We start from the raw sequence: 25,813 nt of genomic DNA, 5'->3' as shown, positions 1-25,813 counted from the left end.
TAAGGCACCAACTCCCTTGCATTCTGTCTCTTTGCTTACTGAATTAGGGTCATTCTTAGTTCAAAAGCACATGGATGTACGAACCATGTGCACCTATATAAGCACCCAGTGCTTTTTTTCTAAAAAAAAATGTTTAGAAGTACTGTCATTTTCCTACTCATATTGAAATACTGCCCCTCAATTAGGCCAAACTTAGATTCACAAAATGTTTAGGGGTATGTGTACACCTGCGTACCCCACCAAAAAAGAGGACTGTAAGTAGCCTCAGGAGAGGATCAAACAACTGGTAGGTTATTTGGCAATGTAAGAACTAATTTCTAAGTGCTATATTCAGATAACCTGCCAGGTTCTTTATCTGGTGCTTCTTTTCTCTAAAACTAGCCTTGCTAGTGACCTTGTTGAAATTCTGACAGCATAGTGACAACAAGGGCTCAGATGGATGATCATCTGGTCCAGAACTCTTGCTGTTGCATGCAAAGTGCCAGTAGCTTCATCCTGATCAAGGAAAGTGTGGATCATGGCTATTAATGGTGAAAAGATTTGGGCTGGAGGACCTTGACTATGGAGCTAACGCTGAGAGACAGACAGTGGTACACGCTGTATCTTGAACACATACTGATGAGAGTATGTTCCATATAGTGTTGTCCCAGTTGTCAGGAATTCAGAGGCAAGGAATACAATGGAGTATGGTAGCTAGAATGTGGTGGGAAGAATGGCCTTCCTGCCAAAACATTGGAAGCTGTGTTGTACAGGATCATGCTTATTGGCCCATTTAGGCAGCAGTTTTCCATGGTCTTATAGGGATGTGGGTGGCGCTGTGGGTAAAAAGCCTCAGCGCCTAGGGCTTGCCGATCGAAAGGTCGGCGGTTCAAATCCCCGCGGCGGGGTGCGCTCCTGTTGCTCGGTCCCAGCGCCTGCCAACCTAGCAGTTCGAAAGCACCTCCGGGTGCTAGTAGATAAATAGGGACCGCTTACTAGCGGGAAGGTAAACGGCGTTTCTGTGTACGGCTCTGGCTCGCCAGAGCAGCGATGTCACGCTGGCCACGTGACCCGGGCCTCTTGAGTGAGATGAGCGCACAACCCTAGAGTCTGTCAAGACTGGCCCGTACGGGCAGGGGTACCTTTACCTTTACCTTTACATTTCCATGGTCTTAGGCAGAAAGTCTCCTACAGCAGGCTTCCTCGACCTCGGCCCTCCAGATGTTTTTGGCCTACAACTCCCATGATCCCTAGCTAGCAGGACCAGTGGTCAGGGATGCTGGGAATTGTAGTCTCAAAACATCTGGAGGGCCGAGGTTGAGGAAGCCTTTCCTATAGACTCTTGTAGTGAGGGCTGGGGGGCATGTTGTATCCTTCAACAGAAGCACAACCTCAAATGATGACATCTGGAATACACCTAAAGAGTAAACACCGTGTCCTTGTTTTGCAAGCAACTGATTATCTGACCGTAGGAAGTCTGGAGAGCAGCATCCAGGCCCATTCAAATGGGTGGGTATTGCACAAGAGCAGGATTGTGGTCTTGTGCAGGCTCTGTTCATTCGAGAGATGTTTTCACAGGAGAAATCCTTGCCAGACTATATTCCTTGATAAGCGGAAGGGAGTGGTGTCACTTGGAATTTTTCTTCTTCTACATCTTGGGCTGATACTGCTCCCTTCTCTGCTGTTTTCCGACCTAAGGACTTTCCCAGACAACCAGTTGCTTGCAAAATAAGAGCATCATCTGTGCTCTTTTATGGTAAGGTATCCAAATGCCTTTCTTCAACTTTGCTTAAGATTATGGAATAGACCCATTTCGCCAGCACTCAGGACTGTCAATATTTTGTTGCTGGGGAAATGCTGGTTTTTTCTCCAGATAGAGTGCATTCATTGGGATTGGGATTATTGTGTGCAATGTGGCTGTGTAACTGTCCCCAACACCTTTGGGAGGGTGCCTATGCTGTGAATGATTATGGAGGGCACAACTGCACACAACCCCACCCTGAAATGAATCATTGTGGCCCTTTCTTTTACTTGAATAAAAACAGAGGCATGATTCGACTAGAGCTGAAGTCCGGTTATTTTTGAAGGTGACTTAAGAATAGGGTGAAAGGTGGTGGGTTCCATGGGCATAGCCAGATTTATGGAGGACACTCACCTGTCATCACCCTCTGTCTGGCTCAGCCGGCTTGACAGTTGCATTGCTAGAATGCACCACAACCTCATCCAACTGATCCCAGCGAGCAATTAAATTTCAAATATTCTGATTATTTATACTTTTTATTTATTTACTTGATTTAGGTGGGGCAGCTGCCCCCTGCCCCCCTGGCTACGCCCATGATGGGCTCCTACACCAAGCTCTCCCAACTTGGTGCCCCTGAGATGCCTTGGACTACTGGCATGGTATGTGGTCAGGGATGATAGGAGCTGTAGCCCAAGAGGGCACCAGGCTGGAGTTGTTTTTGTTGTTGTTGTTGTCTATTGCATTTATATCCCACCTTTTTCCTCAAAGGAGCTCAAGGTGGCATACATGATTCTTCCCCTCCTCATTTAATCTCAGCAAAAACCCTGTTATGTACTGAAGCTCTCACCCCAGGCCAGCAGGGGGATACTGTAGATAGTTTTCACTCAGGTCCACATATGCAAATAAGGAATTGAAAGTGACGTTCAGTGATTGGATAGTTACAGAAAGTTGTTACTGTTGCGTTCTAGTGGAGCTCTATATAAGCAGGCTGGCTGAACCCTTCAGTTCAGTTCAGTTCAGTTCAGTGTCTGTGAATAAACAAGAGCTGTTTGAAGAATCGCTGTGTCATCTGATATGTTCACCCACAACTTAAACTCTGTGAAGAAGGTGAAGCAGAGGGGCAGTGACTGGCCCAAGGTCACCCAGGGTTGGCCCCACTGGCTCTTGGGAAGGCTGGGACACTGACAAAGAGCTTTTCCTGACCTTGCCTTGAGAATTTGTTGGTGCATTCATTGGCTGACTGATATATTAATATTTTCTAACCCACCTTTTGGCAAAACCAGGTCTTCTGTCTGCTTTTGTGCAGTAAGCCTAGCTGGGAAATGGGGAAGGACGCGTCTCTTTCTTCGCGGCTTCCCCTCCTCTGGCAAGGCCACTGTGGAGAGCCCGCCCCCTTGTCACTTTCAGGCCGCGAGTTCCTGCTAAGGCGCTTCTGCAGACTTCGGATGTGCGGAAGCCCGGAGAAGAGAGCCTGTCAATCTCACGTCCTAGCTTTTGACAACAGAAGGAAACTTAGCAATGCTTCCTTTAGGACAGGAAAGGAAAAACGGGGCGCATTTAAGTCCCCTCCCCGCTCTGTTTTTATTTATTTATTAAACGGAGCTTTACGATCGTTTCCTTGGAGCAAACTAGGTACCCCCCTTTCAGGAGGTTTAGTGAGGGACTTGGCGAGGGTCGGGCAAAGGAAATGATGTGGTTCTTGCGCGGGGGGTGGGGAGGTGTTTGTGTCACCATTCGCAAGATCCTAAGGATAAGCCCTCCTTCCTTCCTTCCTGATCTAAGGGAGCGAGAGTATGTGCGCGTGTCAGTCACATATTTTTTTTAACGAGATCTTCTGGATAAACTGGGAATCTAAGCTCGCCACGGCGCACCACGCCCGTCCCTCTCCGAACCATTGTTGTCATTTAGTGAAGGAAGCCAACAGCTGGAGCAGAGATTTCCTGCCTCCCCTCTGCCCCCCCCCCAACCGTATCGGGGAGAAAAAGGAGAAAAACGCAGGCGAGGGGCTGGTCCAAAGACCTTGGCAGGGGGATCCCCAGACCCACCCACCCACGCAGGCCTACGAGGGGCAGGCAGCTGTCATCAGGAGGACACCCCCCCTCGCCCCAAGACTAAAGGGTTTTCTCAGGCTCCTTTTCTCGATGAGGAAGCCTGGCGCTGGACTAAGCAGCTCGCCAGAGCCTTTGAGTTTCTGGAGAAAGCATCAGGGGACGGGGGGAAAGGAAAGAGAAAAGGCAGCGCGTGTGTGCGCGCTGGTGTGTCACGTCACGACCGCCTGGCACCCTCCCTCTCTCCCTCCCTCTCTCCCTCCCTCCTTCTCAGACACCGCATAAAGAGCTGGCTGGCGTGTGCCGGAGGGGCACCGAGGGCCCACGTGACCGCCCCTCCCAGTCGGCATCCCCGGGGATCGGCACTTTGTTCAGGATGCTGCCGCTCGCCGCCCCCATTGTGGACTGAAGATCTTGGGCATCGCCGACGCGGAGGGGGCTGGGCGAGAAAGGCCGGCTGGCTGCTGGAGGGGGGGGCACCCTTCGCCGTCCCGACGGGGCGCTCGCTGGACTAAAAGGGGGGCGAGGGAGGGGGCGTCGGAGGGGGGTGCTGGGTGAGGACTGGCGGCGGATCTTCTTCTCCCCAAGGCAAAGGAGGGAGCCGAGGCGATGGGCGAAGCGCAGACCGCCTAGTAGGGTAAGTGGCTGACTTGGACGCGTGCGCCCAGCCCCGCGTGGATGCTTGTTTTGGGTGGGTGTCTGCGTGTGTGGTCCTCCGGGTTGGGGGTGGCCCCGCGAGGGAACCCCTCTGCTGCTGTGTCCCTCGGAGGCCAGCAGGATGCTCTCCAGCCGAGGCATCCAGCCCAGCCCACGGCAGCTCCGCGGAGAGCCTGGCAAGGAGGGGCTGTGCCGGATCCTGGTACATTCTGTTCGGCGGCGCTTGCCAAGCGGACGGAGGTCCAGGCGGGCTGCTTGGCGGGGCTGCTGCATCCCAGCTGCGCCTCCGAGGGCAGCGTGTCTGCTCCGCGAGACGGTGACTCAGCCTAAGGTCAGCGATGGGTGGGAATTGGGCTGGGAGGGCGGCCCCCCTGCTCTGTCCCGTCCAGGCTGGCAGAACTTGAGAGCACGAGGACGAGCCCGACTAACTTCTGGAAGATTAGGAGACTCGCAAACTCAGGCTGAGCGGTGGCTGGTGCCCGTCGGGGCTGGAGGGAGGGAGGGAGACTAACCAACAGCGGAGCTGGAGCCAATGGCAGGTCGAGCCAACTAATCCTCGCTTTGTCCTACCCCCTGCTGAGTCCGACAAGGGGACGGAGACCGAGGAGGAGGAGGAGGAGGAGGAAGCAGCTGACAGGCTGGCAACCCCCGGACAGCCTGCAGGTTAGAAGACGGGCAAGCGAGGGGTAACTAATGGAGCAGTACACCAGCCGCCCAGATCAACCGGCATCCACTGCTGAGGATGCAATCCTAAAATATACGCAGGCTGGTGTTATAGCATCATAGAACTGTAGAGCTGGAAGAGACCCCAATCGTCCTTTAACCCAACGACCTGCAATGCAGGAATCACAGCGAACCGCGCTGACGTGGGCACAAGCCCCACGGAATTTAGGAGGACTTCCTCCTGAGTAGGCTTCGTTAGGCTGGCCACCTTATTATGATCAGACGCAGACAAGCTGCCTATATGGGCTGCCCCCCTTACCAAACTCTGAGTGCTTTCCATCACCTGCGAATCCTCCTTGCCTCCGCCCCTTCTCTCCTGTGTGTATTTGACACTTTCCCCACTCCTGGCTACCCAGTTGTGTCACTCAACAATTTTATTTTGGGCTTGGGCTGCCACACAGGAAAAGCCACGTGGATGTGCAGGAGGGGAGGCTGAGCAGAGAGAAGCCCCCTGGTTCAGCACGGGAGACAGACTTCTGCTTCTGTCTTTGACGAATCCCCACCCACCTCTCATGCCAAGGGGGGTGCTGGGATTTACTAACTTGATTTACTAAATCAAGACTGGATAGGATTTTATCAGTTATAGCTGCTTTTTCGGCAAAGGTAACTTGGGACATCACATCAGAGCAAGTGGCACCAAGATGCTCAAGGTGGAGTACATAATTTCCCCCCTCCCAATTTTATCTTCACAACACCCCTGTGAGGTTGGTTGGGTTGGAAGATGGCAACTGGCCACAGGTCACCCCAATCAGCTTCTTAGCTTATCTGTGGGTTTGAACCCTAGTCTCCTGGTCCAAGTTGGCATCTAGTCACTCCACTCTACTGTCTTTACACTGCACCACATTGGCTCTGCTGCAGTTCTATACATAAAGTTTTTAGATCCAATGACAGGAAAGTTCAATATGTCTGCAGTGAATGCATGTGTCGGAAAGATGAACTCATAGCCAGGGATCTGAGACTGACTGTACAGATTGTCACATATTGTAAGCTGTGCTATTAAGAAAGTTCCTCCTCCCGCAGCACATAGTTAAACTACTGGTTCTTGTAAGAGGCAGTGATGTGCACCAACTTGGTGAAAGGGGATTAGAGAAACATGTGGAGGATATGTGACCACTAGCCACAATGATCTCCGTCTGCTGTTGGAGGCAGGCTCTCACATTATTATGGCATTTAGTCTCCTGCAATGTGAACAGCAGGATCATGTAGTTCTGCCCCACAAGGAGGTTTCAGACTTCGCCCCACCTCACTTTGTGCAGAAATCCCTGCTCTTTTCACAATGCATGCACAACAAAGATCTGTTGCTGTTTATTTGTAACATCCCAAACCCCTCCAGACAATGAGTCTCGTGTGCCAGTGTGGCATCCCCAGTCCTAAACACAGAGTGAGCTCAGCTTACAGCCTCCCTTTTTCATCATCAGCTCTACAGGCCAAGAGGATATGAGCTTAAAGCTGGCTTGGCTGATGCTCTCTCTCTGTGTGTGTATTGTCAGAGGCTCCTGAGCATGACACAGGGGAGAAGTCATTTCTGGTAATAGTCTACCAGGAAATAGGCCAAATGGTCATTGGGCTGGGCTGTGGGCGCTAAAGGGGAGGAAGGAGAGTCTGTGTAATCATCAAACGGTATTCCAATTCCTGAGGAAGCTGATAAATCATAAGGAACAAGCGTGGCTAACAATGAACGCGGCTCATTCTTCCTTTGGAAATCAGGCTCCCTGTGTTTTGTTTCGGTTTTGTTATGGTATGTGTGTGTGCGTGTTTTACCGCTAGTTTGCTCTGAGCTGGGTTAAGCGGCTTTAGCAAAAAAATGTGGGTTTTGTTGCTGTTGTTACATACATAACAGATACACACCATGCCTCTGATAACAGGCTGCTGTACAGACACACTAAGCAAGAGGCAGTCTGGTCTTCAGAAAATTCAAGGATCCGCATCTAGGAAGCACAGACAAAGAGAAGTAAAACAGCAGGGAGGAGGGGAGCAATGTGTGTCCAAGGACCACCCAGCAGAGGACCAAGCGCTTTTTGCCTCTTACAGCCAAGCTGGCACGCACCCCTACACACACCCCACCTGGACCAGAAAGACCCGAAGCTTAATCTTCCAAACCTTGATCATTCTTAGCAGTGAGACATTTGAATTCATTGTTATTAAAATGATCTCTCTTGTTTCTCCAAGCCTGCTGTATTAATTATTTGGATTGCTGGTGACATTGTTGCTGTAATTCGTCCGGAGCCTGCCGGGATAGGGTTGGCAATATATAAATGATGACACGGCTCTCCTTTTATGAAAAAGGGCCGCAAGGTTTATTTGCTCACATTTGCCTAGCCGGGTGAAGCCTTGAAAAGCACAGCAGATGCAACACAATAACCCTTGTTTGTTGAGTGGCAGGCTGGAGGTGGCAACAGCTTGGCACAGCTCCCTAAAGGGAGTGCCCCCTTCCTGCTGCCATGGCTCTTCGGCGAATATCACTCCTGTTGTGCTTGGCTTTTAGCTTGTTTCTGAGCAGATCTTCCTGCCACAGTTTCATCCCGGTGGTCACCTGGGCTTCTTTTGGAACATTTGCTTGGGGAGAAAGGAGAATCTTGGGAGGTTAATTTATGGGAAGTTCAGATGCATATTGAATAGGCTGGTTCTATGTCGGTTGCAGCAGGAAGCTGAATTCAGGCTCAGCGTTTTCATTTCTCAGCTGGGCAAACAGAGGCTTGGAATCCTCCCTTTGCCTTCTCCAAGCTGGCCTTTCCACCATGCCGCTGCCAGCAGGAAACCTTGGCAACGCTGCTCTTTGGATCCTTTGGGTGAGCCTGTTCTATTGATGGGAATGTTGAGAACGGCCGTCTCAGGTTAGAACCAGAATGAGGAAGACCAAGCCATTGGTGGCACTGCAGGGGTGATGGCTCACAGACATCAAGAGATCAAGGGGGTTAAGTCACATGGCCAAATTGGCATGTGAAATGTTGAGTGAGTAGGCTGGAGTTGGAGCTGGCCATTGTGTCAGAGCAGCTTTGCTGTATCCTCAGCTCCCAGCTTGGTTTGCACTGCACGGGGTCAGGGCTGCCATGCCTCTCCTGTAACCTTTGAGGTGGGGCAGAGTGAGCTGAGCCTCTGGGGGAAATGCAGTGCTCTTCCACTCAACTCACATCCGGGCTTTTTGGCTTGGTCGTGAATTTGTGCAATAGGAAAAGATCTAAATGGTGCAAGCAAACATTTGAGAAAGGATCTCTAGATGTTTTGAACCTGAGCGATAGAGCGCCTAATTCTCAGGCAGAAGGTCACGGGTTCAATCACCGGCATCTTCAGGCTGGGCCAGGAATGTCCCCTGTCCCTGGAATGTCCCTGGCAAACCAGTGTCAGTCAGAGATGACAAAAATGGTCAGACTCAGTATAAGGCAAGTAGAAACCCACCCAACTCTGCTGAGATTAAGGCATAGATGATGAAGAATGTTGCAGGAAGCTTTTCCCACTCTGGTGGGGGAGATGTAGCCAGAGCGGGGAAATTGGCTGATTCAGCTCAGAGGAGAGATCAGCATTTGCTGCCCCAAGAGCTGCTTTCTCCGCTATTGATTATCTTGCATTGGAGGCCTCAGAAGGTAAGCAAGCTCATTAGGCCTGCCTAAGCAACACAGAAAGAGGCTGTCTGTTTTAAGTTGGCAAAAACCAGAGGCAGATTCCTGGAAGAGGACCCTGAGAAAGCTAAATGATGTTCCATATTGGACCAGCTCATCAGCCAAGACTTTCTAGCTCTTATTTTAGCCTGGGGCATTGATTCCCAAATGAGGAGTCTGGCCCCATCAGGCAATCATGGGAGACTGTCAGCAATGAGTGCCTGAAATGATGGAGGATAATAGGCTAAATGAGGAGGGAATTGATGTATTGGCAAGAAGGAAATGTTGAACAGGTGGAGTCCTCAGTACAGTTAAACATTTTAGTAGCAATGGGAAATTTGTTCTATGGAATCTGTAGGGTTGGAGAATCTCTGCTGTTTAGAAGACCTTCAAGCTGGTGTTGACTTGCTTTCTACTGCCCACTTCCAAGACCAGACCCAGGGGGAGGGAATGGCAGTCTGATCGTATGTCACCAAGTTAGCTGCTACAGTGTAGGCAGAAGTTGGTTCTGCTGTCTGAAGCTAATATAAAGACATAAAACAGGTATAAACAGAGAACTCCTGGATGCCAACATCCAGGTTTGGGGCAAGTACTCTCTGGTGAGAGAACACCAGCAGAGATTTAAAATCACAAAACATGCAGCAAAGTAAAGTGTGGAAATATAGGCTGTTAGACCTTTAAAATATGCTCTTGTAAGTTCCTTCCAAAGTTCCTCTCTTCCCCAGGCATTGAAAAAGACAACATGTTTGGTAAGTTAAAAACGGTTTACTCACAAACTCTCCAAAGGTCAGATTCATACACCATTCAGAAAATGCAGGCAGTAAAACTTGGCTTAGTTACAATGGCGAAAGTTCCTAAATTAGTATAGAAACTCAAGAGAGGCTTGTTAGAGCCATGTGGTCTGAGCTTGGATCAACCAGCTCAGACCTCTTCACACACTGAGTTTCTCAGGTAGACTTGATTAACTTCCTCCCAAGGTGATGTTGAGTGACTTTATGGCATTAACCCCTTCCTGCATCAAATGAACTTACGCCTGTTGGACCTATGAAGCTGGTTATCCCCACAGATCTCAGGGGTGTGTGAGTGTTTCCAAAAACACATACAGTATAAATAAAAAAATAAAAGTAATGACATTTCAATCCATATGAAAAGTCAAATAAAATTATTTTTGGGGGGGTCAGGTTTTAAAGGGGATTATTTGACAGGGACGCGGGTGGCACTATGGGTTAAACCACAGAGCCTAGGACTTGCCAGTCAGAAGGTTGGTGATTCGAATCCCATGACGGGGTGAGCTCCCGTTGCTCGGTCCCTGCTCCTGCCAACCTAGCAGTTCGAAAGCACATCAAAGTGCAAGTAGATAAATAGGTACCGCTCCGGCGGGAAGGTAAACGGCATTTCTGTGCGCTGCTCTGGTTCGTCAGAAGCGGCTTAGTCATGCTGGCCACATGACCCGGAAGCTGTACGCCGGCTCCCTCTGCCAATAAAGCGAGATGAGTGCCGCAACCCCAGAGTCGGTCACGACTGGACCTAATGGTCAGGGGTCCCTTTACCTTACTATTTGGTTAGCTAAAAAAGGTGGTGTTGGTTTAAAAATGTTGAGAAACACTGCTGTAGATAATGAGCTAGATGGACTTTTGGTCTAACTCAATATAAGGCAAATTCCTGTGTAAAGAGCTGGGGAAAAGACTGAACTCAAACCTACTCCAGCTGAGATTGTTCCTCTTGGAAGGTGTCCCATAGGAGAAACCAGGTGCCTGGGTGGGATCTTTGTTTACAGCTGACATCAAAGCCTGGTGTGTGGCAGGAATCTCTGCCATGGAACCGATTCAGGATATCCTGGGGTTGGCCTGTAACAAACACAGCACCAGGCCGACCCAGAGTGCTCCTCTAATAGCTACTGGGGCCCTTGCCCTCTTGTCTGAGCAGCAGGCCCTGGCTGCAGGAGATAGGCTTATAAATAGACTGCAGAGATCCCGTATTTTTCCTGTTGAACAACAGCCACCCCTGCTGTGGGCAGCAAGGCAGGAAAAAGGTGTTTCCTCGTGGCAAGGTCTGCCGTGGGACCTGATGGGGCCTCTCTCTGGGTGCCAGATGGGGCAAGATAAGAGCAGAAGGGAGATGAGGTTTCAACCACGAACACCCCAGCATCTGCTTGGGGCTTCAGCACTTTGTCACCGAGTCCTGTGGGACAGCCAGAGCCTCTGCTTCCCCAAGAAGTAAGTGCTTGAGACCAGATATCTCCTGTCTGCCCTTGGGCCAAACAAGACTTCCCATCCCAGATGGCCCCAGCATCTGCCTGCTGTATCCATACGCTGTTGCTTATTGGCCTACAGGCTGCCGGGAAGAAGAGCATTGCAGCCGACTCCGGTAAGCAACTTGGTAAGACACACAGCTGCTCGCCCTGCCTCCTCTTTGCTTTGTCATCTGCTTGCAACTGCTGCTGGCATTTTTTATTCATAGGCACAGAGGCAGCTTCCTTATATACAGTGTCAAGATGGCTTGGTCCATCTAGGATCGTTTAGAGATGAATGAGCAGTGGCTCTTCAGGAAAAGAACGTTCCCAGCCCTCTCTGGAGAGTGAAACTGGGAGGGACCCTTTGCATGCAAGGCAAACAGGGTGTCTCATGTATTTCTTCACTCACCCCTGAGCCAGAGTTCTGAGAATATCCATGAACATAAAGGCAGCTTTTAAAAGCCACCCTCCTTGGTTCTCTGTGGGGAAGAATCCTTCCATGAGAGATGAGTGTTTCTTTTAAAAAAATTATATATATATAAAAAATTAATCATTCCCAATTTTTGCTCAATGCAGATTTAGTTGTTGTTTCTTCATGGAGTTGATGTTGTGCTTTGCAGGGTGGGGGGGAGCCCTGTAGCTTTATTTTAGCGACTGCTTAAGGTAGGAAAGAGGCGCACCAGGAGGGGTTGGATGGGGGTAGTTGCTGGGGGCTCCCCTGCATGGTTATCTCTGCTTGGTAAGTCTGCTTTTAATTATGACAATGCCTTAAAAGAGGCACACGTGTTGAAGGAATTACTGTCAGAGTCCTGTGGTATTAGGAGGCAGCACTTTTGTTGTTGTTGTTGTAGCAGGGATTTTGCGGATCCATGCCTCACCTTGTCAGATGCAATAAATACCATATTGGCCCAAATATAAACTGCACCTTTAAAATTCATGGGGGGGGGGGGAGAGAGAGACAATACAGTGGTACCTCGGGTTAAGTACTTAATTGTTCTGGAGGTCCGTACTTAACCTGAAGCACCACTTTAGCTAATGGGGCCTCCTGCTGCCACCGCGCCGCCGGAGCCCAATTTCTGTTCTCATCCTGAAGCAAAGTTCTTAACCTGGATCACTATTTCTGGGTTAGCGGAGTCTGTAACCTGAAGCATATGTAACTTGAGGTACCACTGTACCTGAATATAAGCCGCTCCCTTAAAATTCCGCAGGTACTCACACCCAGTTCCATTTTACCGTATGTCTGTTTCAGCAGCGATATTGTAAAAGCCTATTTTTGTAAGGTCACGAATTTATGTCGCACTTTAACCCCAGAGCCATTCACGACTGGACTTAACTATCAGGGGTCCTTTACCTTTACCTTTTAACTTTTCACGGTCGGAATTTGGGAAAAAAGTGAGGCTTATATTCACGCCAATAGGGTAACTGGAGAAATCTCTCCCTCCCATCTCCCTCCAACACTTCTTCACCTTCTCCACCTTATTATCCCCCACACACACTTTTACAAAAACACACACACATCCAGTAGCTGTGATGAATGACATTAAGTGGCTGATCCTGTAACAGTCATGAAAAAGGAAACATGACAAATTAGGATTCAAATAAGTTTTCAGCACTGCAAATTAAAGGACACCTTTGTTTAAGTTTCTGTTATCTTATTTAGCTTTGCTGTGTGTATCGGCAGTGTAGAATTTTGGGCTTAAAAACAAACACCTGATATAATCTGTCCTGTGCAGAAGCGTAGGTTGCAATCCTGACAACAACATCTGCTTGAAAAGGAGCAATTCCTACTGAGTTCAGTGCGACTTACTCTCAGGTAAGTGGAGTTAGGAATGCAAACTAAGGCATCATGCCACCCACAGCCATTTTCCTAAATGGATTTTACTTAAATGTAGTGAAAACTATGTACTCTACGCAGACTTGCTGTCTGTTCCTTATTACAAGGAATGGTTCCATGTAAGGGAATCTAATTTGTTGGACACACTACACAATGCATAAAGCTAATTTAAAACATTTCATTGCCAGTATATTCTAAAACAGTGTTTGCCATACATTGTTATGTGCACCAGCCTTCTCTAAGCTGGTGCCCTCTAGGACCACAACTACCATCAGCTCCAGTCAGAATGGTCAGTGGGCATGAATGATGGGGTGTTCAGGCAAGCAACACCTGTGGATTATCTGGTTGTTGGGTTGAGATGGGAATCTGAAGCTATTGCCTGAGGAATCCTGGCTAAGTCTGATGGTCAAAGGCAGAATCTCTTTTTCTTCTTTCTTTTGCCAAATCATTTTTATTGATTTTCCAAATTTTAATTAATCAACCACAATTAAAACAAATTTAATACATCCCCCCAAAATTGGCTTCTCACACTCTTTTCTCAATGTGCCCATAATTTCCTCTTGTTGCTGCATTGTTTTCCAACGTTCTCTTCCCTATAGTTCACATTCTATTCCCTATAATTAACCATATGTATGTATGTGTGTACTAGGGACGCGGGTGGCGCTGTGGGTAAAAGCCTCAGTGCCTAGGGCTTGCCGATCGAAAGGTCGGCGGTTCAAATCCCCGCGGCGGGGTGCGCTCCCATTGTTCGGTCCCAGCGCCTGCCAACCTAGCAGTTCGAAAGCACCCCTGGGTGCAAGTAGATAAATAGGGACCGCTTACGGGAAGGTAAACGGCGTTTCCGTGTGCGGCTCTGGCTCGCCAGAGCAGCGATGTCACGCTGGCCACGTGACCCGGAAGTGTCTCTGGACAGCGCTGGCCCCCGGCCTCTTGAGTGAGATGGGCGCTCAACCCTAGAGTCTGTCAAGACTGGCCCGTACAGGCAGGGGTACCTTTACATGTATGTGTGTATACATATATATATATATGCATCAGCTATCCATCCGCTGAGGCAAATGCAGAATTTCCATGTTTCAAACCCAAGCAACTCCTGCTGTTTGGAGATCCACTGCAATATTTCCTTTTGACTTTGCTTCTCTTGCCGGAGAGTCGCAAGAGCTGGCTGAATGGCAGGAGAAAGCCTATCTCATTTCACTGACGGGGCATTATCTCACAGGATGATTACTATGACATGGCGGCTTCTTTAATGTATTTACATTAATTAAACCAGGCTAATTTGAAAGTGAGAATGTCGGCTACAGCATTGTACAGTACTGTATACCCAAACCCTTTGTCTGTAGCTTCCCTGCAATTCCTGAGAGGAGCCAGCAGGAGGAGCAAGTAACTCACTTTAAATCCAAGCCCAGCCCTTCCCTTTCCTCCCTAAGTTTACAATTCAGCTGAGCATCTCTTTCAGCCAGTCGTCTCCCTCAGCAGTTAGTGAATTAAATGCAGCCGGTTGAGAGATTTGGGAGGTGGCTCCGAGATGGGCAGAATCTCCCGGGACTTGGCAAGTGAGCTGGATCAATGGATGATACACTGGAGCTAGCATAATCATGCATATTCTTTGAAAAGCGATGGAGATGCTCTGGGTGAGCCAGACAAGGTAGGGAGCAGCTGGGTAACTTAGCAACAGAGACCCTGCACTGACCATTTTCACAAAGTATGCTGTCTGAGCCCAAATTTCCGAGAGGATGAGGAAGTCCTATGATGTGGGCCCTTTCTCTAGGGCCTGCCAGTCATCAACATAAAGCTGGATCACCCACTAGTCACCAGTTTAGCCCAGTGGAGGGAATAGTATCTCACTGGTTCATCACATGCTGAGCACACAGGCAACCCGGTTTTGTTTTTATTCTTTTTGCATTTATATCCTACCTTTTTCTCCAGGGATCTCAAGGTAGTGTCCATGGCTTCCTCCCTCCACATTTAATCCCCACAACAACCCTGTGAGGTAGGATAGGCAGAGAGGCAATGATTAGCGCCCAAGGTCACCTAGTGAGCTTCATGGCCAAGTGGGGATTTGAACCCTGCTCTCCCGGGTCCTAGTCCAACGCTCTAACCACTACGCCACACTGGTTCAATTGGTGGCATCTCTAGATAGGGCTTGGAAATATTCCTGTCTGAGTTCTTGCTGGGCAGGACTGAGCTAAATGGGCCAACTGACTGCTCTCAGCATAAGGCAACTTCTTACGTATCTAAGACTGGATTCAGACAGATGTGTTTTTGCCCAAAGTGTTGACTGGCAGCTAGCAAGTGGCAGGTGGAAATACCTGGCGCTAGGTTGTCGAATGAGTATTTTGAGAAATGCACTCTGCAAGCAATATCTATGGAGTCTACTAGTTTTTCATAGCTCATCCCGCCAGAAAGCAGATGTTGGTTCACCCTACAATTCTATGTAATTTTTTCCTGTGAGTGAATCCCATTAAGTTCACTGGGACGAACTTCCAAATAAGATTCCCATTGCATGTTTCTAACATTGAAGGATTGGGCTGCATTGCTAACCATGGAAAGAACGCCCTATGCAGAATTAGGCATACTTATCTCCACGGATTTCAGCTGGTTTGAGCACCTCCAACCCCAGCCCTGCATAGTTAGAAGGCTACAACCCTATTCTCAATTACTGGGACATATGTCTGAGTAAACATGTATGTTGCACACAGCCAGGCTGTAAATCTAATTTCAAGGGGATTTAAGCAAATCCTCTGAATTGTTCCCTGTGAGCTTTTCAGAAAACACCTGTGTAACTCTTTGGGGAAGTATATTTCAAATCCTCCTAGAGACAACTGTAAGAAATACTCGCAATTGATTTTGCAGTTCAGTGCATGTCCAGGGTTCAAGTTCAGTTCATATAGAAGGATTTTTCGTGTAAACTGATAGGATAGGCTAAGTTATATCTGTGTTAAATGAATGATGATTTCATGGCTACGATTTCATTGCACTGCACAATGTCAAAACAGCTCTCCTTCTTAGGAGCAGTCTTGCAAGCTGTGTTTAGGCAAACGTAGTTTGAGAGCGGCATTTTAAAAAGGAACGGTAGGCAGACAGGCAGGCAACCAGGAAATTGAAACATTCTTTTCTTCATCCAGAGGCAGGAGAGTTGCATACTGAGCATGATCCAGGCTGGCTTGTCTGGAGGTAGATGATGCTTAAAAGCCAATTCCCCTAAAGTAACAATGAGCTTTTCCCCAACACAATGCATAAAATGGGAGACAGGCTTCAGGGACTGTGGTGGGGGTAACAACAACAACAACAACAACAACAACAACAACAATGGTAGTAATAATAAATTAATTTATATGTCACCCATCTGACTAGGTTGCCCCAGCCGCTCTGGGCAGCTTCCAACAGTTTAAATAACTCTGTCCTCTCTTCACTTTTGTTAAATTCTTGGTAGTACCACCATCATCACAGTATACAAGACATTGCAGAATGCCTGTTTGACCCCCCTTGCAGTGAAATCAAATGGCTCAGGTACAACTCAGTTTCTGTAAAACCAGGGATGGGGAACCTGTGGTTTTCCAGATATTGCAGGACTACAACTCCCATCATCCCTGAACATTAGTCACGTTAGTTGGGGCTGATGGGAGTTGTAGTCCCCCCCCAAAAAAAAATTCTGACAGGCATTAGATTTGAGGGAGGTTGTCCTAAGCGATGTGATTGGTTGCTTCAGCAAATGTCTTCCCTCCTTGGAGGAATGCATGCAGCTGCAGTGCAGAAATGTTTGAAATGGCTTTGCCTGGACCGGCTGGATTGCATGGGATGAACTGTCAAGTAGGGTTGATAGCTGCAGTCTAGAGATGGATGCTCTTTGCATTCCTCAGCGAAACCAGAGAGTCAGCACCTGCTGCTTCCACTTCACGTTTGACTCCGTCCTTTCAATTTACACCCTACCCACTGTTGCTCCACAACTGAAGAAAGCCCTAGGGAAGGATCTGAGACTGGGACCATGCCTGCAGCTGAATGAGGGGGCAAAATAGATGGAATTCCTTAAGACGACAAGTGTAGCGTTGGTGGCAGGTGCCCAGGGGGACTAGCAAGGTGGAAAGCCCAACAGTAGGTGGAGGCAGAGCCAAGGACAGGCAGAGCCAACTCAGGCTAGTTTTGCCCCCATCCTCCTCCATGCCAAGCTATAGAAGGATAACACAGAGACTAAAGAGGAGGAAGCTGACAGCCAAGGCTGGATATAAGCAAGAAAATAGGCAGGGGAAGGATGGTGAGGCAGTGCCCCATTTGCCCTAATAGATGGAAGTGGAAGAATATCCTTTCCCAATGTTAAATTTCTATGCAAAGAGAAAGCTAGCATGTTGCAAGCCAGCCCCTTTGCCTGTCATGGTAGTTTTCTGTTTTGGGGGAATTGTTAACATAGGGAAGAGCATTTTAAAGGTGATCTTCTACCTGCTGTGAAGCTGCCTGTTTCGGCCATCTTGTTCTGCTGCACACATGGTTTGAGCCTAAGAGAGAAGGAGTGAGGGCTGAAGGAAGGAGAGCTGGGCATGGCCTAAAGCAGGGACCGGGGACCAATGACCCTCCAGATGTGGATAGACTCCAGCCTCTCTGAGCCCCAGCGAGTAGGGATGATGCAAGTGGGAATTTGGGGGGGCTGCAGTTTCCTAGAGCTAGAAGGGTGAGGAAAGCTGGAGCCTATATATTTGGTTGGAAAGAACTGGCTGCGTCTTTGACTACAGGTCTCCATTAGAGACTGATAGTGTGCATTGCTTCAAAAATAAATCTTGCCGTGTTTAATGAAGCCGGTTCCCTAATAAGTGCATTTGGAAATGCAGCCTTAACATGGCATGACAAGAACAGGAGTGCCCTTCCAACAGCAACGCAACACACCCATCTTTTCAGGCAGCACTTGGCTAGTTCACTAGCATGACCAGATGAAAAAGGAAATGGGGATCTTGCGCTTTCCATTTTTGCAAGACAAACTGCACCTGTTGGATTTCCCTCTTCTACACAACTCTGAAAGGGGCACAAGTCATTTCCTCTTTTTCGCCTGGTCACCCTTCAGCTCTCTTAAAGCTCTGGGTGCTCTTTCTTTCTTTTGTATTACAATAAAAAAAACAACATATCTCATTAATGTGAACAATAAACTCAGAAACATGTAAATAATATATAGCTCTGGGTGCTTTGACATGAGATGAGACAGCTCTATAGCTCATTTTCAATGAAAGCCAGCATTTGTGTTTGAAGTCTGGGGAGTGAGAGGGGAGCTGGTTGTTTTCTGAAGATGTCAGGGCCTGGATGTGTCAAGTAATGGTTCTCCTTGCTTCCCCTGTTCAAGTCATAGGAACCTGCAGTGAACTGTTTTGTCAAGGGCTGATATGCAGGTATTATTTGCAGGAGGAAATTACAGCAAGGAAATAATAAATACTATATGGTGCATTGAAAATAATGCAAATGCAATATATTTGCACATACCTGGTCAAGGAGGTAGTGAAATTTACATGGAGAATAAATGCCCACCAGAATTGAGTAAGCTGACGGACTGTAGCCATGGACCTATGACTAGGGAGGTGGACAGGCTCGTCAACTAACTCCTAGGTGCAGACCACTGGAAGACCTCCCAAAATTGGGGTGATCAGATGAGACCAAGAAAAGGGCTCCCAAACTTTTGCTGTTGTCCAGAAGAGAGAATTTCAGCATGATGGGGCTACTCTCAAATGAGCATAGATACTTTTAAAAATTACAACAGACCCAAACAGCTGCTGTTCTAAAAAGCAAGGGCGGAGGAACCCTCTCCGGCACCCAGGGTGGGACGGTACAGTCGGCGTGCGAGTGGCAGCCCATACGGACACCTGTATGGATAGCGCGCATGAGCAGCAGCCCATACGGATGCCATGCAAGAGGCAATCTGTATGGATGATGCACGCGAGAGGCGCCCATACTGACTGCGCATGCACCCTCGGCCACTCTATAGCTGGGGGGAGGCAGTGGGCCATCTTGTCACCCCCCCAAGTGATACCTGGGGCGACCCGCCCCCACCTTCGTACGCCCCTGCTGAAAAGCAAGTGAAATTAATTCCTTTCTGACTTTAGTGTGGATGTGAAATGCGGAGGCACAAGCAGCAAGGAAGGAACTCTGATGAGATGGAAGAATGGGGCAGTGGGGTTGCATAAAATGGGGTTGGGGGCCACAGGTGAACCCACCTATGTCCCATAAGTGTATAGAAAATACTTGTTTGTAGATATCAGGCCAGCAAAATGTGGGGCTTTACATATTTTTTATTTTATTTTAAAGGAAGCCAGCGCTGTCCCCAGCAGATGGCAGCACCATTTTAGAATAAATCCCCTTCAGGACAAATCTCTCTCTGAACTGCAGTAACGAAGCATCTGTGTGAGGGAGCCTTCTGTTTTCAAACACCAGGACTTGTGAGCTTTCGATTCTTCTGGTGGTCGTTTATGCACTAGGTAAAAGCTCTCCAAAAAGTCAGGAATGCAAACACCCTTTAACTGCGTTGCCAACATAATTAGCTGAGCTTGAATCCGGGCGAGACAGAGGCACTGTGAGTGAGCGGTTCCTGTCTCTGAGAAATTGGTCAGGTGAGCTGTGTGCCCTGAAAGGGGCTGCACTCCCCTGAAGAGGCAGGCAGGCAGTCTGAGGGGACTTCTGGACCCTCAGCTCTGTCACTGGTGTGGAAGTGCCTTTTGCCATCTATGCCTGGTATGAGAGCTACAATTGTTCCTGGACTGGGAGAGACTGACCACAGTAGTTCAGGCACTGGTGACTTCCAGACTGGATTCCTGCAAAGCCCTCTCTCTGGTGCTTTCCTTGCAGTTGATCCAGAATCTGTAGTTAGTGCAGATGTCTGCAGCACAGTTGCTGACAGAAATGAGACCTGTCAGCATGTAACACCTCTGCTCAGAGAACTGCACAGCTTGCCAATTGGTTTAACAGGCCAAGGTTTTGCTGTTGGTATACAAATCCCTTAACAGCTTGGGACCAGTTTGCTTGCGGGATCCCTTTGCCCCAAAAGTGCCCACTCAGCCACTTCGATCTGCAGAAGGGCATATGCAACATAATACTTGCTCTACACTTGTAACAAACCATTCTTTCAGTGGGGCAGCAATTACGGGTATCCTTTGGAACTCCCTGTCTATTGAAATAAGGCAGGTGCCTTTGCTGAATTCTTTTCAGCATCTGCTTAAAATTTTTTAGCTTAGGCAAGCCTATCGAACATGTAGATGTTGACATGTTTTACTCTCTTTTTAGTTTGCTGCTCATTTTAATTATTTTTTAATACTTCTAATTACCGGTACTTGTTTTTAACTGTTTTTTTTAAAAATGGATTTGGATAGTTCTTATAAACCTCTTAGAGTTTTTGTTCCAATCCAGTGGTATATAATTTTGTTAAACAAATGACTAAATAAATTGGATAATATTCCTGGCCTCTCCAGACTTCCTTTCAGTTGTGCACTCATGATTATTTGTGCTCCCGTTGCTGTTTGGGTGGTCCCACATGATTCTACATTTAAACGCTTTTTGCACCTGCAAGTTTTCAGCTGGTCATATTGCTTTATTTCCAATCAGTGCATATCATGTGACTGCTGAAATCCCGTAATGTTTCAGACCACAGATGTTCTGGGCTTTTTGTGTGTTTCCTGCTTTTGTTCTGCTACAGCCCCTCTGGACAGCAATAGTTGTGATAGCATTGGGGGAAGCATCACACTACAAATGCATTATTATTGTGTCAAACAAACATTGCCAAATAAAGCACCAGTCTGGAGGGGCCCTTAGTTGCATGTCAATTTCCAAATATATCTATTTAAGGTTCAGGGAAGTTCAGCATTGCCTGACACTTAGGATGCAACTGATTTGGAGGCAGAGTGGTTCTGAAACAGTCTGGAGGTTGCTTTTTCAGTTTCGTTTATTTTTTCTTTATGAAAAATATATTTTAGCTGCTTGGCTATTCTGATTTTTTAAACAAACAAACCCCACATATAAAACTGCATGCAATATAGAAAACAAAATATTGACAGAAGGGCTTGTAAATGTCACCAAGCATGCACACACCAGGTCAGTTATGCTTGATCTACTTCTGATCCTTTAATAATTCACATGTCCTCATAAAATGCCCACTGTGTTTTTCCGAGAACATGGCCTGCTATGCTTTCAGATTTCCTCAGGAAAAGAGACTTAGAGCCATCTTACATTGCAGTCTCGTTCTGCGCATATATGAACACAGTCAAACCAATCCTGAATTAATTCTCTCAGGCTTAGCTTGTAACTTACTCCTGCCAAGTAGTAGGGAAGATTTTTTATACATCTGGGTGTTCATTTTGAGGGCTAGGCTATGGGGCTTTGACCCACAGGTCCAGCCTTGGCTGCACCACTGCACTTGATCCCCTTTCCCTGAAGATGCCAGGAACTGAACTCAGGACTTTCTGCATACAAGCATGCAAATAATTTGCTCTTGTCACTGAACTGTGGTCCCTTGCCCATTATGCAATTTTTCCAAGGCATCCCAGAAAAGAGTTAATCTCAGAGGGAGATGGTCACTGTTACTTGCAGGACAGGAGCTAGCAGGCAGTGTGCCTTCCTTGTTGTGATAACCCTTCTAAAGCAAACCCAGTAGGAGGTTCCTTTCTCTTGCTGATCCCTAACCCTCTTCACCATATGTATCCCAAAGCATGGAGCAACGTTGCCCTTGAATGCCTTGAGCAGCCTTTATTAATTAATCTGCTCAATTCAACAGGACTAATTCTACCAAAACCCATATCAAAGTGCTAGAGTAAGCCGCCTCTTCAACGCTGCTAGCAAATTCCTCGGTCATCTGGTAGGTCATTTCAACTTTCAAATGTCTACATCAATTGAAAAGTGAGAGTTTCCTTCCTGTCTGAATGTTGCTGATGTTGACTCCCTCCTATTGCCTCTTGCTTAGTCTCTGTTTGCAAGGTCAAAACACCTTGATGCATCCGCTGTATCTTGGGTTGCCTAGGAGCACAATGACCCGTATTGTAGCATTGATACCTATGACTGTCTCTACCCAGCAAATTTGTACAGCTCCTCATTAAATCACCTTTAGATTTCCTGCTCCATAAAGTGAAGCAGATTAAGCACCTTCAGCACTTTGCAACAGGTTGAGGGGGGGGGGCAGGTTTGGCATCTGAATTGATTGTCTGGATTTTCTCTGAAATGCCTCTCCTGGCTCAGCAACTGCTTTATAAGGCATAGATTCCAGAACTGGAAAATGACATTGGACTAGTGATCTTACTGGCAGTTCAGAAAGAAGTAGCTAGTCCTGATCCCACTTGATTCTTCAGCATGTTGTTCAAAATTATGCACCCCACTTGCTAACTATGACAGGATCTGTATACCAGGCAAATCATGTAATCACTAGCAACCTTGTACCTGGCATTGCTCAGGAATTCTAAGAACAAAAATATTTTTAAAAAATCAATTCCATTTTAAAAGGTTCAGTCCGCCATCTTATTTCAAAATGGTGTCCAGTTGTATCCAAAAATAGATGAAAACCTGCTCCTTGATGTCAGGAATCATAGTACAGGATTTGGTTAAAATCGGTGCAGTTTTGAAAGGTTAAGGGTTGTATCCAACAAACTTCTACTCAGAGTACACCCATTGAAATAAATGAGCCTAAAATAGGCACATTGATTAATTTCAGTGTTGAACACGGTTGAACACCATCATCGCTGATCATTGGCCACGTTAGCTGGTTTTGTTAGAGTTCAGTAACATTGGGAGGGTTGTTGTCTTAGTGTCTGTTCTTATTACCAGCGCAATGATGGATAACTTACACTGATGGCAGAGTTCAGCATCTTGAGAATCAATCCCACCACCACCAACCACCCAAAAACCAAACCCAAAGCAAAGTTCCAGTTGTTTGAACATGCTCATCAAAGCTGTGTGGCTGTTGCCTGGTAAAGTCCCAAAATATAGACTTTGTCATATGGGTGAAGGCAGGGCATCACTGCAGCCACGGACAGGAAGTCCCTTGACTGAATATAGCACATGACATCATGGGCTGTCCTTGGAGTTCGCTAGATGACATCACGATAGACCGCTGCCTCAGGAGAGCGAGGAAAATTCTTAGGGATGACTCACATCCTGGCCAGCACTTCTTTAATCTCCTACCTTCGGGCAGGAGATACAGAAGTATAGTCAGCTGCACCAACAGGTTAAAGAACAGTTTTAATCCGTGGGCTGTTGGGCTGGCTGCTGAATGGGAAAAAATAGTGGTGTAATTGACTTCCGACAAGCACACAGAGTGCAAACAAGACTGAGTGTATGTGGGGGGGGGGGGGACTCATTTAATTTCACTGTACACAGGTGGTGTAGTGACAATAAAGGTTCGTTATTATTATGTCTCTCTATGAAAAGCAGCATTGTGCAAATGTATTTGATTTGCCTGGCATATCAGTTTCTGCTTATGACTCTCTCTCCCTCTGGCTGTGTTAAGTGCAGGGCATGCACATCGGGTAGATGAGAGCCTGCAGAATATGGGGCAACGTTACTTTAACCCCTATCACTGTGGTTTGGGGAATTTTTTTTATCTACCCCAGAGCTTTTCGACTCCCCTTTCAGCGTCCATGTTGACCTCCTTTTGACTTCCTTCTCTAGCCGCTGAGGACAAAGGCACCCTGTGCCTGACTCTTCCATAATTGTTCTTCTTCAGGCGTTGGTGAGACCTTTATCAAGACTGCCAAGATGTGTCATCTAGGATTAAAAGGGATTCTGGTGCATGGCCGAGGTCTCTCTCTGTGCTCAGGAAGAAGCAGTAATTTAGAACATTTCTTCCTCTCCCCCTCCACTGTCCCCAGGGTCTCTGCTTCCTCAAGAGGCACTTTGAGAAGCCTTCATTCCTTGCTTGGTAAAACCTAAGACACTCTGAATCTCTGACCTTTTCTTATCAAAGTATTCAGCAGCCCACTGGAAAGTCTGATTTCCATTTGCTGTTGCTTTTCTTCTGGCCTCGGTCTTCATCGTCCAAAGGCTCCCTTTCTGCACGCCCCCCCCCCCCCGGTGCCTTACAATCTGTCCACAGCTCATTGAAGCCTTTATCCTTCAGGCATGCATGCATGCACAGCACCAACCCAAGCTGAAGGCCACAAAGTTAATTTGAGCAGGGAACGCTGCATTTCAGCCAGAGGGAGCAACGAGGGGCTGGCATTAATGGCTTTGAAATGATGGATCACCACTTTGGAAATGTAGGAAGGGAGAGCAAACGGGAGGAGGAGTTGCACGCTATTGGCATGGATGCTGCAGAGCAGGGGGTGGGAGAGACCAATTTGTATATACTCTTCTTTCTACCCTCGGTAAAATGAGGGTCTTCAAAGCAGATCCACACCTTGTGGGGCCTCAGGGATTTCGGAGAGGAACACAGGAAGCCGAATATACCAGGCCAGTCTATTTGTCCACCTGGTCTAGGATCATCTTCTCTGGCTGGCAGTATATCTCCAGGGCCTCAGGCAGAGGGACTTCAGCATCACTAGCTAACCAGGCCTATTGTTTTAGTTTGCAACCAAAAATGCCCTAAAAAGTGCTTTTCTCAAGGCTGCAATCTTGTGCGGCTCACGTGACTCACATGGGAGTGCATCCCTGGAAGATGACATCGTGGTTCCCCCCCCCCCATGTTGCATTGGAGGGTATGCAAAATCAATCAATCAATCAATCAATCAGGATCACTGTTGCTAGTTGCTGTTCCTACCCAGCAGTTAGGCAGCATTGCACAATGTTTCCAGTTAACAAGGAACAGAAAGACTTTGCAGAAATGTCAGTGGCTGGTGGGGCCAAGATCTTACGGCTTTGCCTAGGCTGCTGCTGCTCTTCTTCTTCCTGCAATGACAGTGCAAGAGCCCATTTGCACAGCAGCAATGGACAAGTCTTAAGTGTATTCCACGGGATGAAACTGGCTCCAGTCCAAGAATTCTGATTTGCGTGGTTTAAGAATCACAGTCGCTGTTGTGCCTCCTTTCCACTCTTAGTGCCTGCATTATTAAAAGAACACAGAAACATTGAAAACTGTCCAGGGGAAAGATAGATGCAAGTATTACCAGAAGACTGGAAACAAGCCTGACATTAGAAGCACCATGATAGACCTTCGGAAGTAGCTTGTGACTGGCTTCCTGCATGTGCCTCAAAAAAGTACGTCCATCTTCATCAACCTGGTGGATCCCAGATGTTGTGGATCACAATTCCCATCAGCCTCAGCCAGCACAATACTGTTGCCTGGGGCTGGTGAGAGAGGCAGTGCCCAGTGTCTGGAGGGCACCAGGTTTTCCAGGGCTGCCTTCTGAGCAAAGCTTTTTGCTGGACAGGCTCTTAGGCAAGCCCTGTGTCCATGCTCTGTCCCTTCTCTGCTTTATTGCTGGTTCCATTGTGGACTTGCTGCTTGGCAACTGTGGTTTGATGTCATTACCTACATGGATACCAATAGCTCTAGCTGGAATAACCCTCTGAGCAGGATTCGCATGGATTCAGATAGGCAAGAGCTGTATGAACAGGGCTGCTTTAAATGCTCACCATACCCCAACTATGATGGAGGCAGAGTTGCCAGGTGAAAAAGAAGACAGGGCATTTGCACCTTCAATAGCGTAGCTTAATATGACACAGCTATTACAGATGCCAAAGCCCTCTCCTGTTTTTTTATCTGGTTATCCTAGCATGCAGGCTGGTGCAAAAATCATGCCTCTCCACTCTGGCTTGGAGTGGCTAGGAGCATGCCCTCCTGGTCTGCTCTGCTCCTTCACTGCTCTGGGCAGCTAGGCTAGGCATGCAGACTCCTCTCTAGGTGAAGTACCTAACTTGAGAGAAGCCATCCTTAGAGCAGTGGTAGCCAATGTGATGCTATCCAGACATTTTGAAATACAACTCCCATAGCTTCAGCTGGCGTGGTCAATGAACAGGGATGATGGGAGTTGTAGTCCAGTTCACCACATTGGCTCTCCCTACAATAGAGCTTAGAGCTGTGATATTGGCCAACCTTCCCTCTTCTCTATTGCAAAC

At 47.7% G+C, this 25,813-nt stretch overlaps 1 protein-coding gene across 7 annotated transcripts in view; it reads left to right on the top strand.

The window, feature by feature from the left end:
* The first annotated feature begins 4,301 nt into the window (after window positions 1-4,301).
* NAV1 (neuron navigator 1) overlaps window positions 4,302-25,813 on the top strand; it is a 257,934-nt gene continuing 236,422 nt past the window's right edge. For 6 of the 7 annotated variants that reach the window (XM_077929106.1, XM_077929105.1, XM_077929104.1 and 3 more), the window contains exon 1: window positions 4,302-4,405. The gene's annotated coding sequence lies outside the window, so the exon portion shown is untranslated. Of the gene's footprint in view, window positions 4,406-24,813; window positions 24,953-25,813 lie in introns of those variants that run through there. The other variant, XM_077929101.1, reaches the window with a different exon arrangement.

This window comes from Podarcis muralis, chromosome 5, assembly GCF_964188315.1.
Source record: "Podarcis muralis chromosome 5, rPodMur119.hap1.1, whole genome shotgun sequence".
NCBI lineage: Eukaryota > Metazoa > Chordata > Lepidosauria > Squamata > Lacertidae > Podarcis > Podarcis muralis.
Note: the sequence above shows the minus strand (reverse complement) of the source record. Positions and strands in the feature narration are given on the sequence as shown.